Raw genomic sequence first — 12,431 nt, 5'->3', positions numbered from 1 at the left:
TCTACATATCATCTGTCTTTGGGGTGATCCTTGAGTGATAACTGGCTCAGATGGCAACAGAACCAGGATAACCCCTGAATTTAGCTCAGCATGAACGAGGAAGGATATAGAACTAAAACAGGGCTAGATCCAGACATCTGAATTTTGGTTTGAGAAAGTGTAAGAGATTGCTATGTCACAACTCACTGTCCAATAAGCATTCAGGAATGGGCAGTGGCCACGGGTGTAACTATATAGGAAGCAGGCAGGGATCCAGGAGCATAGAGGGCCCAGTGAGGCCCTAATTAATGGCCAATTTCAATACATTGCAGTAGAAAATGTGAGCGTAATATTTTGGGACCCTGTATTTGCTGATGGGCCCAATAACATCTAGTTACTACAGTGACAGTTTCTGCTGTTGCAGCCCAAATACAAAGAGCTTGGTGATCCTTATGTTATGTGCCCTGGAAGCTTACTTATGGGTTAACATTTTAGTGTTTATTCTGTTCAGGGCTGCATTTGGAAATCACTGGGCACCGTACAACAATATTTTTGGGGGCCCCTGGGCCCACACCACAGTTAAAAGACCACACAGACATCAGTGCTAAAAACTGTAAACTCCCCCACACACAAGTTATAAAAAGTCATTGATGGTCAGGGCCTCCTACAAGTTAAAAAAAATAATTGGTGACCAGGGCCCCCCTATAAGATTAAAAAAAAAATAATTGGTGAAAAAACATTGGCGCCAGGCCCCCTCATAAAGGTTTTTTAAAAATCATTGGTGATCACGGCCCCCCATAATAAAAAAGTTGATGCCGGGCCCCCTTTTAAAAAAAAAAACATTGGCGCCAGGACCCCCCCCTTACAAGTTAAAAAGAAACATTCGGTCCCAGAGAATACAGTATTTAAAAAAAAAAACATTTGTGGCAAGGTCCTATAAAGTATTAAAATAATACATTGGTGGCTAGGGGCTAATAAAATAAAAAAAAAAACACACATTCAGTAGAACTGAACTCATGGCTTCAGGACTCCAATTTTGGTTGGGCCCCCCTTTAACTCAGTTGGGCCCCCCTTTAGGCCTGGTACAGCAGTACCCCCTGTGCCCCCCTGATGGCAGCCCTGATTGTGGTTACCAAGAAGTTAAAGCATTGAAGCAAAGAAGCAGGCAGCCTTTGAGAAACCACATGCCTGCCTATAGCTTTCTGTATGACAGACCAGTATTCTATATTTTATTCTATTGTTGGATGTTGGTTCTTTCTCTCACAGACAGTACAAACTGCATAAAGAACCTTACTAAAAATAAGCCTAGCAACATGCTTTGTAGCAAGATGGCATGGTGGTTGCTCATTTAAAATGATTAGTGCGTACCGGCCATTTATCCCTAGATTTACCCCCATGTTGTGATTCTAATGAACTCATTTTTCAGAGACCTAGAAACTATTGCCGAACTCTGTTCTATCCTAGTGTCTTTTAAATGATATTTTGATGGTTTATATCTGATAAAATGAGACAGCCTCAACCATATCACATCCGCAAAAACAGATTTCTCTGCACATAAACATATTTGCCCTCAGGAGAGATGTTTAGACAAAAGACATAAAAAGGATATAGTCAGATGCAATGTATACATAGCTGTAGAGACAGTGGCATGCAGATACCTATGGAAAGATCCCTTATATGGAAAACCTCAGGTCCCAATCATTCTGGATAATAGATACTATACCTATACAAAACTACAACTCCTGTGGCTATGGCATTTATATCTGTGCATGAACATTATGTTTGGTTCCACACTTCTGTTTTGGTGGTATGAAACCACTGCATGGCCAGAATAGTAATATGTAGAAATTCATTCTATTGATATTTAGCGCTGCTTGAGACGTGCTGTTAGGGAATTGGTGAAAATGGTGGCCTCCATAGAAGATAATGTGGTCTGGTATTTTTTTTTTTTTTTATAGCAAAAAGCGGGTGCCAGCCTGCTGAATATTATTTTCCTTGTCTTTTCATACCCAAGCAACAGAAAGGGATGCAGAAACTCTGCTTTCAATAGGAATTACATTTGCAAATTATTTTAAAACTCTTAAAAGTCTTAAATATATGTGAATTGGAAAGTTATATAGAATTAAATTTTCTTTCATTATGTAATAAAACAGTCTATGGAACCCCTTTAAGACCCATGGAGTACACAGAGACATCAACCAACCCCATGTAATTTGGGAGATAATGATCCAGTTCTGTTTTTTAGTCCTGAATTCCTTTTCATGTTAAATGATAACACAAAATAAGGTCTAAAAAGGGCAGGAGTGGATAATTATCATCCTCATGACATGGGCTGGTTGACATCTCTTTGCATGTTTGAGATTTCTGAGGAGAGAGTATTGTGGGATTCAAAACACCCACCTCTGCTGGCATCCACTCCTCATTCAATTTAATAGTGTAGTAGATGAGACTGACAATTACATGTTGCTGCCCCAGTGATCCATTGATTAATTTAGAGCAAGGGGTTGTACAGGAGCTGCCAGTGCTTTACTGTAGAGCAGTGCTGTCCAACTTTTGTGGGGCTGGAATTTTGGTCTGCGTCTGGTCTACATGGTGGAGGGCAAATAATCAAAGCCAGTGTTGACCATTCCCTCTTTTTAAACCACACCTTTTAACCACACAAGAACTTTTAAGGCCATGTCCACATTAATGGTGATAGCACACCAAAAAAACCAAATGATTGGTGCTTATTGCAGGATATCCGTCATCACTCAAATATGAAACAAGTTATTACGTCATATTAAGACATGCTCTAAAACCATTTGCCTTATCCACCCCTGTGGACAACACAGCAACCCCCAGCACATGATTAAACACCTTGGGGACTACTAACAAGTATTTCCAAATGCTAACAAAACCCCCACCAGGTTCACCTCCCACTGACAGAGTATGGCACCCAGGCAGAGCAGGACAGGCAAAGTATGGCACACACAATGAGCATAGGGCAGATAGAGTATGGCAGAGTGTGAACATGTGAACAATATGGGCACTTTCAATCTGGGATGTGACTAGTACAGGGCTTTAGGGGTGTGAACAATTGAGGTGTTAGTGTTACAGGAGTGAACAATGCAAGGGGGATTACAGGTGTAAACAAAGCAGGGGCCAGTTAATCTCAGTATTGATACCTTTTAAAGTTTATTCTAAGGTAAACAGTCACAGCAGGCAGACTTTCATGTTGGGGGCTACACAAGGGGGGTGTAACAAAACCTCACCCTGGTGGTCTAGTGGTGGTGAGGCGGGGATGACCGCCGCGCCGTCCTGCTCCTTCTATGCCGGCTTCCTAGTGCGCGCCGCACGCGCACTTTTTGATTTTATAGGCGCATGCGCGATTACGTCAGCGCGCAATGGCGCTAAATTCAAATAGTATTTAAATGGACATTTTTTCTTATGTCATTGCCGGTGATAGGTTTTGTTCCTGGTGCCTTGTACCTTGTGCTAAAAGCGTCTAGTCTGTTTGATTTCTGTGTTTGACCCTGCCTGGCTGTTTGACTACTCTGACCTCTGGAACCTGACCCTTGCCTGAAACCGACCTTGATTCTGCTTAACTCTCCTGATTGACGTTCTGGTTTGACCTCCGTCTGTTATTTGACTCCAATTCTGCCTCATCCCATCTGATTGATTACCTGGTTTTGACCCTTGCCTGCCTGACGATTCTAGCTATCTGCCTGCCTCGACCCAGCCAGTCTGACCACAAATCTGTCATATCCTGTTGTACCGCGACCTTCGGCCTAACTGACTTTAACAACTGTCGTGCCCCTTTGCTTGCCAGAACTCCTCGCCTTGCTCCTCTCGAAAAGTCCAGGTGTCATCTGAGTATGCTGAGGACTCCTCCCGAAGCCAAAGGACAAACTACTGGTGAAGCCGAGCCGAGACCAGGGAGCTTGGCACTAGTTCTGGTTTAGGGTGCCGACCGTGACATTATCACGGGCCATGGAAGACGAAGGTCATGCTGATGCTGCTGCTGCTGCTCCGTCCACTCCAACCACTACCGAAGCGATTCTTACCACTCTGCAACAGCGCTTGGAGGATCAGGAGTGAAAGCAGAACTATCTCCTGCAGGGTTTTCACAACTTAACCCGCCAGCTGGAGACTCCGCAAGCTCCACAGCAGCTGCCTGTTCCTGGTTTCTCTCCTCCTGTGGGTTCTCCTGCCATGTGGGGTAACACTGCTAAGCCCCATGAACCCAAGATTGGGTTTCCTGCTAAATTCTGTGGTGACAGAACCCAATTTTTTGTCTTTAAAGAGGCATGCAAATTGTATCTTAGCTTTTTCCCACACACATTCTCAACTGGTGAGGAAAAAGTAAGGTTTTTTATGACCCTGTTACAGGGTGATTCCCAAATTTGGGCCCTTAGATTGCCCTCCTCTGATCCTGCCCGTTTTTCCTTAGATACGTTCTTTTGCACCATGACGATACTCTACGATGACCCGGATCGTGCTTCCTCTGCCGAATTTGTAAATTACGCCAGGGAAAACGGGATGTGGAGGTGTATTGCACCGAGTTCCTCCAGTAGGCAGTTGAAACTGGCTGGAACGACACGGCTCTTCGCAGCTCTATTAAAGATAGCATTGTGAATTACCATCCAATCTGGATGATCTCATGTCCCCAGCCATTCAGATCGATAGGAGGCAAAGGGAAAGAAGGGGTGAAAGGGGTAATTCTAATTTTTCTGGGGTTACTAATGTAAAACCTAACTTGGTGACCAATGGTTAGTCTTCTGATTTCTCTGTGTCTTCACCTCAGGAGGAGCCTATGCAAATAGGTCTATCACATATTTCTCCTGAGGAAAAGACAAGCAGGCGTACCCTTGGGCTGTGTATATATTGGGGATAAGGGTCATTTTCTTAAACAATGTATTAAGAGGCCGGGAAACGCCCAAGCCTAAATGGAGAAGGGGAGCTCCATTTGGGTGCAGGCGTTTCCTCTCCCCAATTTGCCTCCAAGGTTTTGTTACCAGTTAAATTGTCCTGGCCTACGGGCTCTGTGAATTTGTCCGCTTTTGTGGACTCTGGGGCGGAGGGTAATTTTTTGGATGCTGCTTTTGCAGCCAACCATGGCATTTCTTTGGTCCCTCTGTGTACCCCCATGAGAATTTTAGCGGTGGACAAAAGACCCCTAGGGTCAGGTATAGTTAACAAAAAAACTGTCTTCCTATCATTGTGTATCAACGATTCTCACTGTTAGGAGATAGCCCTTTTTCTTATTGAAGGTGCCTCTTCTCCTCTTATTTTGAGGTTACCCTGGCTCCAGGTTCATAATTACGGGGGAGATTTCTCAGTGGGGTTCAAATTGTGGGGGCGTCTGTATTCCTCCAATAATAGCAACTACCTCACTAGAGGGTTTACGTGCAGCCTATTCGGCATATGCCGACGTCTTTTCCAAGAAAGCTGCAGAAACCTTACCCCCACATAGACAGTATGACTGTCCCATTGACCTAGTTCCAGGTTCCTCTCCTCCTCGTGGTCGTACTTATCCTCTTTCTTTACCTGAATCCCAAGCAATGAGGGACTATATCAAAGAAAACCTTGAGAGAGGTTTCATCCGGCCCTCCAATTCTCCTGCCGGTGATGGGTTTTTCTTTGTGGGTAAGAAAGACGGTAGTCTTCGTCCTTGTATAGACTACAGGGGTTTAAATAAAATCACCATTACCTACCCCCTTCCTCTAATTTCTGAGCTATTTGACCAGGTTAAAGGTGCCCAAGTCTATACCAAGCTTGATCTTAGAGGTGCTTACAATCTCATTCGTATTAGATAGGGGGATGAGTGGAAAACGGCATTTAACACCAGGGACGGCCACTACGAATATTTAGTAATGCCCCCGCAGTTTTTCAAGAATTTGTCAATGACATCTTTTGAGATCTGCTGGAGGTATTCGTAGTGGTCTATCTTGACGATATTCTTATTTTCTCTTCCAATCTAAGTGAGCATCGTAATCATATTTGTGAAGTCTTACAAAGGCTCTAAGGGAAAATAATCTTTATGCGAAACTAGAGAAATGTAACTTTGTGGTCTCTTCTGTTTCAGTTTTTGGGGTTTATTATTTCCAGCAAGGGTCTAGAAATGGACCCAGGCAAGGTGAGAGCTGTCCTGGATTGGGCCCAACCCCTTTCGTTACGTGCAGTTCAAAGATTTCTTGGTTTTGCCAACTATTATCGTCAATTTATTAAGAATTTTTCTCTTATTGTGGCCTCCATCACAAATTTAACTAAGAAGGGCGCTGATCCCAGTATATGGCCTCCTGAAGCCTTGCAAGCTTTTGAAACCCTCAAAAGGGAGTTCAGTTCTGCCCCTATTCTTCTACACCCTGATTCTGCTCTTCCCTTCACTGTGGAGGTTGATGCTTCTGAGGTGGGAGCGGGGGCATTCCTGTCTCAAAGGTACCCAATAACCAACAAAATGCATCCCTGTGCCTTTTTCTCTAAGAAGTTTTTACCTGCAGAGGTAAATTACGACATAGGGAACAGGGAATTGTTGGCTGTCAAATTGGCCTTTGAGGAATGGTGGCATCTCTTAGAGGGTGCAAAACATGTGGTGACGGTCTATACAGACAATAAAAACTTACTTTATATTGAGTCTGCTAAACGCCTGAATTCTAGGCAAGCCAAATGGGCCTTATTCTTCTCAAGGTTTAATTTTTCTTTAACTTTCAGGCCCGCTTCCAAAAATATCAAGGCGGATGCACTCTCTAGGAGTTTTGAATCTTTTCCCTCCGACTCTAGTGAGTGTACTCCCATCATCCCCAAAGAATTAATTTTGGCCACTTTAGAATCTGACCTTTCCTCCCTGTTACTTCCCTTACAAACATCTGCACCTACTGATACTCCCCCTGGGAGATGGTTTGTTCCTGAGGAGCTTAGGGAGCAAGTTTTGAAGGAGGTTCATGATTCTAAAATGGAGGGTTGCTAAGACTGTTTCTCTATTGTCCCGTCATGTTTGGTGGCCTTCTCTCAAACAAGATACCAAATCTTTTGTCAACTCCTGTCCAATTTGTCAAAGGTCTAAGTCATCTCATCATCTGTCCCAGGGTCTAAATCCCTTACCCATCCCAGAGAAACCTTGGTCCCACATTTCCATGGATTTTATTGTTGAGTTGCCCGCTTCTCAGGGTAAGACTGTGATTTGGGTGGTGGTCGATTCAGTAAAATGGCTCACTTTATTCCTCTTCCACATCTCCCTTCTGCTAAAACCCTGGCTGACTTATTCATTACTCATGTTTTAAAATTTCATGGTTTTTCCTGAAAATATTGTTTCTGACAGGGGGGTTCAGTTTGTTTCTAAAATTTGGCGTGCTTTCTGTTCTCTGGTTGGAACTGAATTGTCTTTTTCCTCTGCCTATCACCCCCAAACGAATGGTCAAACCGAAAAGGGTAAACCAGTCCCTTGAACAATATCTTAGGTGCTATGTGTCCGATAATCAGTCTACATGGTCCAAACTGTTACCCTGGGCAGAATTTGCATACAATAATGCTACCCATTCCTCCTCAGGAGAGTCTCCTTTCTTTATTGTCAATGGGTTGCATCCCAATTCTTTTTCTGGCTCTAATTCCCCTGTACCCTCTGCCAATTCCTCTGTTCTTAAATTTTCTGAAATTTGGTCTCAGGTGCACAATTCTTTGTCCGCAGCTTCCCTAGCTCAGAAAAGAGCTGCTGACAAATCCCATAGGGAAGCACCCCAGTACAAGGTGGGGGACTTAGTATGGTTGTCTACAAAGAACATCAAGCTGAAGGTTCCCTCCCAGGTTCATTGGTCCATACCCCATCATTGCAATAATCAATCCATCCTCTGTAAATTTAAAATTTCTAATTCCTTCCATGTTTCTTCCATTCCTGCCACTAATGTTCGTCATTTGTCTGTTCCTCCCCCAGTGTTGGTTGAAGGTCAGCCTGAATATGAGATCCAAGAGTTAATCGATTCCCGCCTTGTGCGAGGTAAGCTACAATATCTTACTAGGTGGAAGGGCTTCGGTCCTGAGGAGAACTCTTGGGTCTCAGTTGATGACATCAAGGCTGACCGCCTCAAGAAGCATTTCCATGCTAAGTTTCCTGAGAAGACTGGGGGTCCAGTGGCCCCCCCTGGAGAGGGGGGTAATGTAACAAAACCACACCCTGGTGGTCTAGTGGTGGTGCAGCCGGGATACCTGCCGCGCCATCGGCGGGCATGCCCGCCGCGCCGTCCTGCTCCTTCTATGCCGGCTTCCTAGTGCACGCCACGTACTCAATTAAAAGTATTTAAAGGGACACTTTTTCTTATGTCATTGCCCGTGATAGGTTTTGTTCCTGGTACCTTGTACCTTGTGGTGAGGCGGGGACGACCACCGTGCCGTCCTGCTCCTTCTATGCCGGCTTCCTAGTGCGCGCCGCACGTGCACTTCTGTATTTTATAGGCGCATGCGCGATTACGTCAGCGCGCAATGGCGCTAAATTCAAATAGTATTTAAATGGACATTTTTTCTTATGTCATTGCCAGTGATAGGTTTTGTTCCTGGTGCCTTGTACCTTGTGCTAAAAGCGTCTAGTCTGTTTGATTTCTGTGTTTAACCCTGCCTGGCTGTTTGACTACTCTGACCTCTGGAACCTGACCCTTGCCTGAAACTGACCTCGATTCTGCTTAACTCTCCTGATTGACGTCCTGGTTTGACCTCCGCCTGTTATTTGACTCCGATTCTGCCTCATCCCATCTGATTGATTACCCGGTTTTGACCCTTGCCTGCCTGACGATTCTAGCTATCTGCCTGCCTCGACCCGGCCAGTCTGACCACTAATCTGTCTTTTCCTGTTGTACCGTGACCTTCGGCCTAATTGACTTTAACAACTGTTGTGCCCCTTTGCTTGCCAGAACTCCTCGCCTTGCTCCTCTCGAAAAGTCCAGGTGGCATCCGTGTACGCTGAGGGCTCCTCCCGAAGCCAAAGGCGGTCACACTACTGGTGAAGCCGAGCCGAGACCAGGGAGCTTGGCACTAGTTCTGGTTTAGGGTGCCGACCATGACAGGGGGTCGGGGGCTGCCTCCGGCCTGCAGGCCGCCAGTTGGACAGCACTGCTCTAGAGCATAAACCAGAGACTGACCATTTATAATACTTTGAGTGTACGAATAACCCATGAATTTGTAGGCTTTATCAAGTTTCATTTTTATATGACCTTCATCTTTAAAAATAACTAGTAGCATCTAAGTCTGAAGTTAAAGGGGACATGAATCTTCCATAACAGCATGACTCAACTATGGGTTATATATGTGCTGGGAGCTGGAGTTTGGGAAAAGAATTTCGCCGGCACACAGGATTTTAGGCTGCAGGGCAAGCCCTTGCAATTTTTTAATGCAGTGCAGGTGCAACGTTTCGGGGTCAGACCCCTTTGTTAAGCATAGTACAGACGTGCTACAGACAAGTTTATAAAGGCAATCAATTAATACAATTAGCATAAAGTGCATGGTGCAATAATTTACATATAAACCGCAATTAAACAATAAGTGAAAATTTAAGACACAATTTATAAAAATTCATGTAGCCACTTGCGGTCTAAACACACCTTCATAAGTGTAAAAAAGTCCATTCTGTTAAATCCATTGCTGTGCAAAAGTGAATAGAAGCAAAAATGACACAAAATACCTAAAAAGATTAAAAAGTTAAACGGTATCCAGTTAAAAAGTATCAAAACTGTAATTAAGTAGCGAAAGCCCTATTTTCATTTACATAAGGGAAACATAGCACCTGCACTGCATTAAAAAATTGCAATGGCTTGCCCTGCAGCGTAAAATCCTGTGTGCTGGCGAAATTCTTTTCTATGACATTGTGAGGTGGCCGATGCCTCTATCGTTGTGCACCAGGTGATCATTTCACGAAGGGTGGTGTTGGTGTGCGGTTGACTGAAAATTTCTTAGCTGGAGTTTGGGAGCATCATGCCTATATTCCTAAAGCAACACAGCTCCATGTTCTTTGTTCATGTCATCATCATTAAAAGAGAACTAAGCCCCCTTCCTGGTGAACTGCCATTTTAAATCATATTTAGACCCCCTTAACCACTTCCTGAAGCACACTGGTGTCACCCCCGCCAGACAGCCCTATCCCCTCTTACTGGAACATCAAAAGCAGAGTTGCACAGTGGGGTTGGCGGCCACCAAGTTTGGCTGTATAAGTTCCTGTTTGTGGCTCCAAGCACAGGACAAGCTTGACTCCCAAAGTGCATTCTTGGAAATGAGAGCTAGAGACAAACATTGTGGCTCTGCTTTTAGTAATCCAGTATGGTAGAGAAGGGCTGTCTAGAGGGTTCTGTACAGGGGCCCAAATAGTAAAAACAGGACACAGAGGTGGATTATTCTCATTGGACAATTCCCTTACATCTATAATTCAGTTTAGGCCCCTGCTTTGGACTGTTAGGGAAAGTAATCGGAGAGTATTATGGACAGGCCACTTCTTTAAAATTATCCAAAGGTCCCCACATTCTAAACCTCGCTTTGCAACACAACATAATTATTTTGATTTTAAAAACTCCTAACCCATTGCAGCAAGAGACAATTTCATTACGAGAGTATGAGTGTGTGTTATATCGTCTTTTTAACAATTGCAGCATCTCATTTGGGCCCTAAGGCCCACAATCGGAGAAGCCCAATATCGCCCACCTCAAGGTGGGCATATCGGGGAGAGATCCACTCGTTTGCAGAAATTGCCAAACAAGCAGATCTCTATGTGTATGGCCACCTTAAGAGAGGCTAGAAGCCATTTATCTGTCGATGATTTAATTAATTTCCCACACCTATTTTTTTATTTACCTATCCTGAGTGTGTGTGTATACTGCAGCAACATCAGGGCTGGCTTCTAAAAGGGACTTAAAGTGGACCTGTCACCCAGACACAAAAATCTGTATAATAAAAGTCCTTTTCAAATTAAACATGAAATCCAATTTCTATTTTTTATTAAAGCATTCATAGCTCATTTAAAAATCTCTGCTGTCAATCAAATATTGTCTGCCCCTCCTCTATGACAATTGCATAGAGGCGGGGCAGACAATTACTTTCACTTTCCATTCAGCACTACCTAGATGTCACAGCTCTTCACATATTCCCCCGTTCTCTTAACCATTTAATTGTGTATCCAGGGCATGGAAATGGACCTTGGGTCCCCCATTCTGGTGCACAAACAAGATTCTGAGATGACACAAGGCTTGCCTTAATAACAGTGTGCACAAAATGGCTGCTGCCTGCTTGCTATAATTTTGAAATCCCAGACTGAAGGAAACAAGATTCAAATAATTTATATAGTGTAATTAAAGTTAATTTTGCTTGACTAATGTGATAAAATAGGATTTTGAATAATTTCTTTGGGTGACGGGTCCCCTTTAACTTTCAGAACCAGTGTTGCTCCACCCAAATGTTGCTGGATTACAATTTCTCCAGTTTATCATGGGCAAAACATTTTAAGCGCCTTAATCCTGCAAACAGAGAAATGGATTTTAAATGGGACTCTAAACCCAACTGTCCCACTGCATACCCTTGTTCTCTAATTAAGTAAAAATGGAAAACAATTCACCAATGAGAATACTGTTGATTAAAAGCTTAATTACAGATGCATGAGAATCTTCCAATAAAAATGCTGATTCCCAGCACTATGTCATCCATCTTGCTCTTTTCTCAAAAATTGTGATTATTATGTAATTTTGTTTTATTATATTACTTTGGAATCAGACATAGGAATAAAGAACAGGCTGTTCAGTGCTGGGAAATTGTACCTAAAGCTTCCAACTCCAGTTGCAGGAACAAAAAAACATGGAGCCATGTTTACATAGATCTGCTGGCATTCTCATTTGAGGAATATTTTACAGCTGTGGGGCCCTTTAGGGCTAGGAAAAGCAATATTGCTTTAAAAATACAGCTACAACTTGTTGTACTACAGCTCCCAGCATGTCTTAACATTTATAATATGTTAAAGTTAAATTAGGAGTGAATCCTTGCATCTTTAACTTAGTATGCTATGCCTATTTGGGGGAATGGAGAATGCAACTGAATCGGTTTTTTCGGGGAGGGCTTCTCCATTTTTAGTTTTTTCAAAAATTATGCAATTTATTTTTATTTCTATATGTAATATTTTAGTGCTTACACAAACTCTAAAAATATGACCACTTAATAAACCAATAAAACAATGATTTACAACCTTGGAAATGATAACTTACTGTATTCTCCTTATGGCATAACCGTGTTACATAATAAGGCAGTGCTTCCTGCCGTACAGAAAATAAAGCCTTTTGTGGGTCAAGACACAAAAGTTCCCCCCCAAAAGAATTTCCCTTCCTCCCCGAGATGAGCGAGAAGAAAGCACAATGATATGAAATCAATAAAAAAAACATTTGGCCCCTTATATTTAATGTTTTTCATCTTGCACCTTTCAGGATGAATAGTTTTCTGACGAATTAGCACAAAAAAAG

The sequence above is a fragment of the Xenopus laevis genome, chromosome 9_10L (assembly GCF_017654675.1).
Source record: "Xenopus laevis strain J_2021 chromosome 9_10L, Xenopus_laevis_v10.1, whole genome shotgun sequence".
NCBI classification, from domain to species: Eukaryota; Metazoa; Chordata; class Amphibia; order Anura; family Pipidae; genus Xenopus; species Xenopus laevis.
This window is presented reverse-complemented; position numbering follows the sequence as displayed.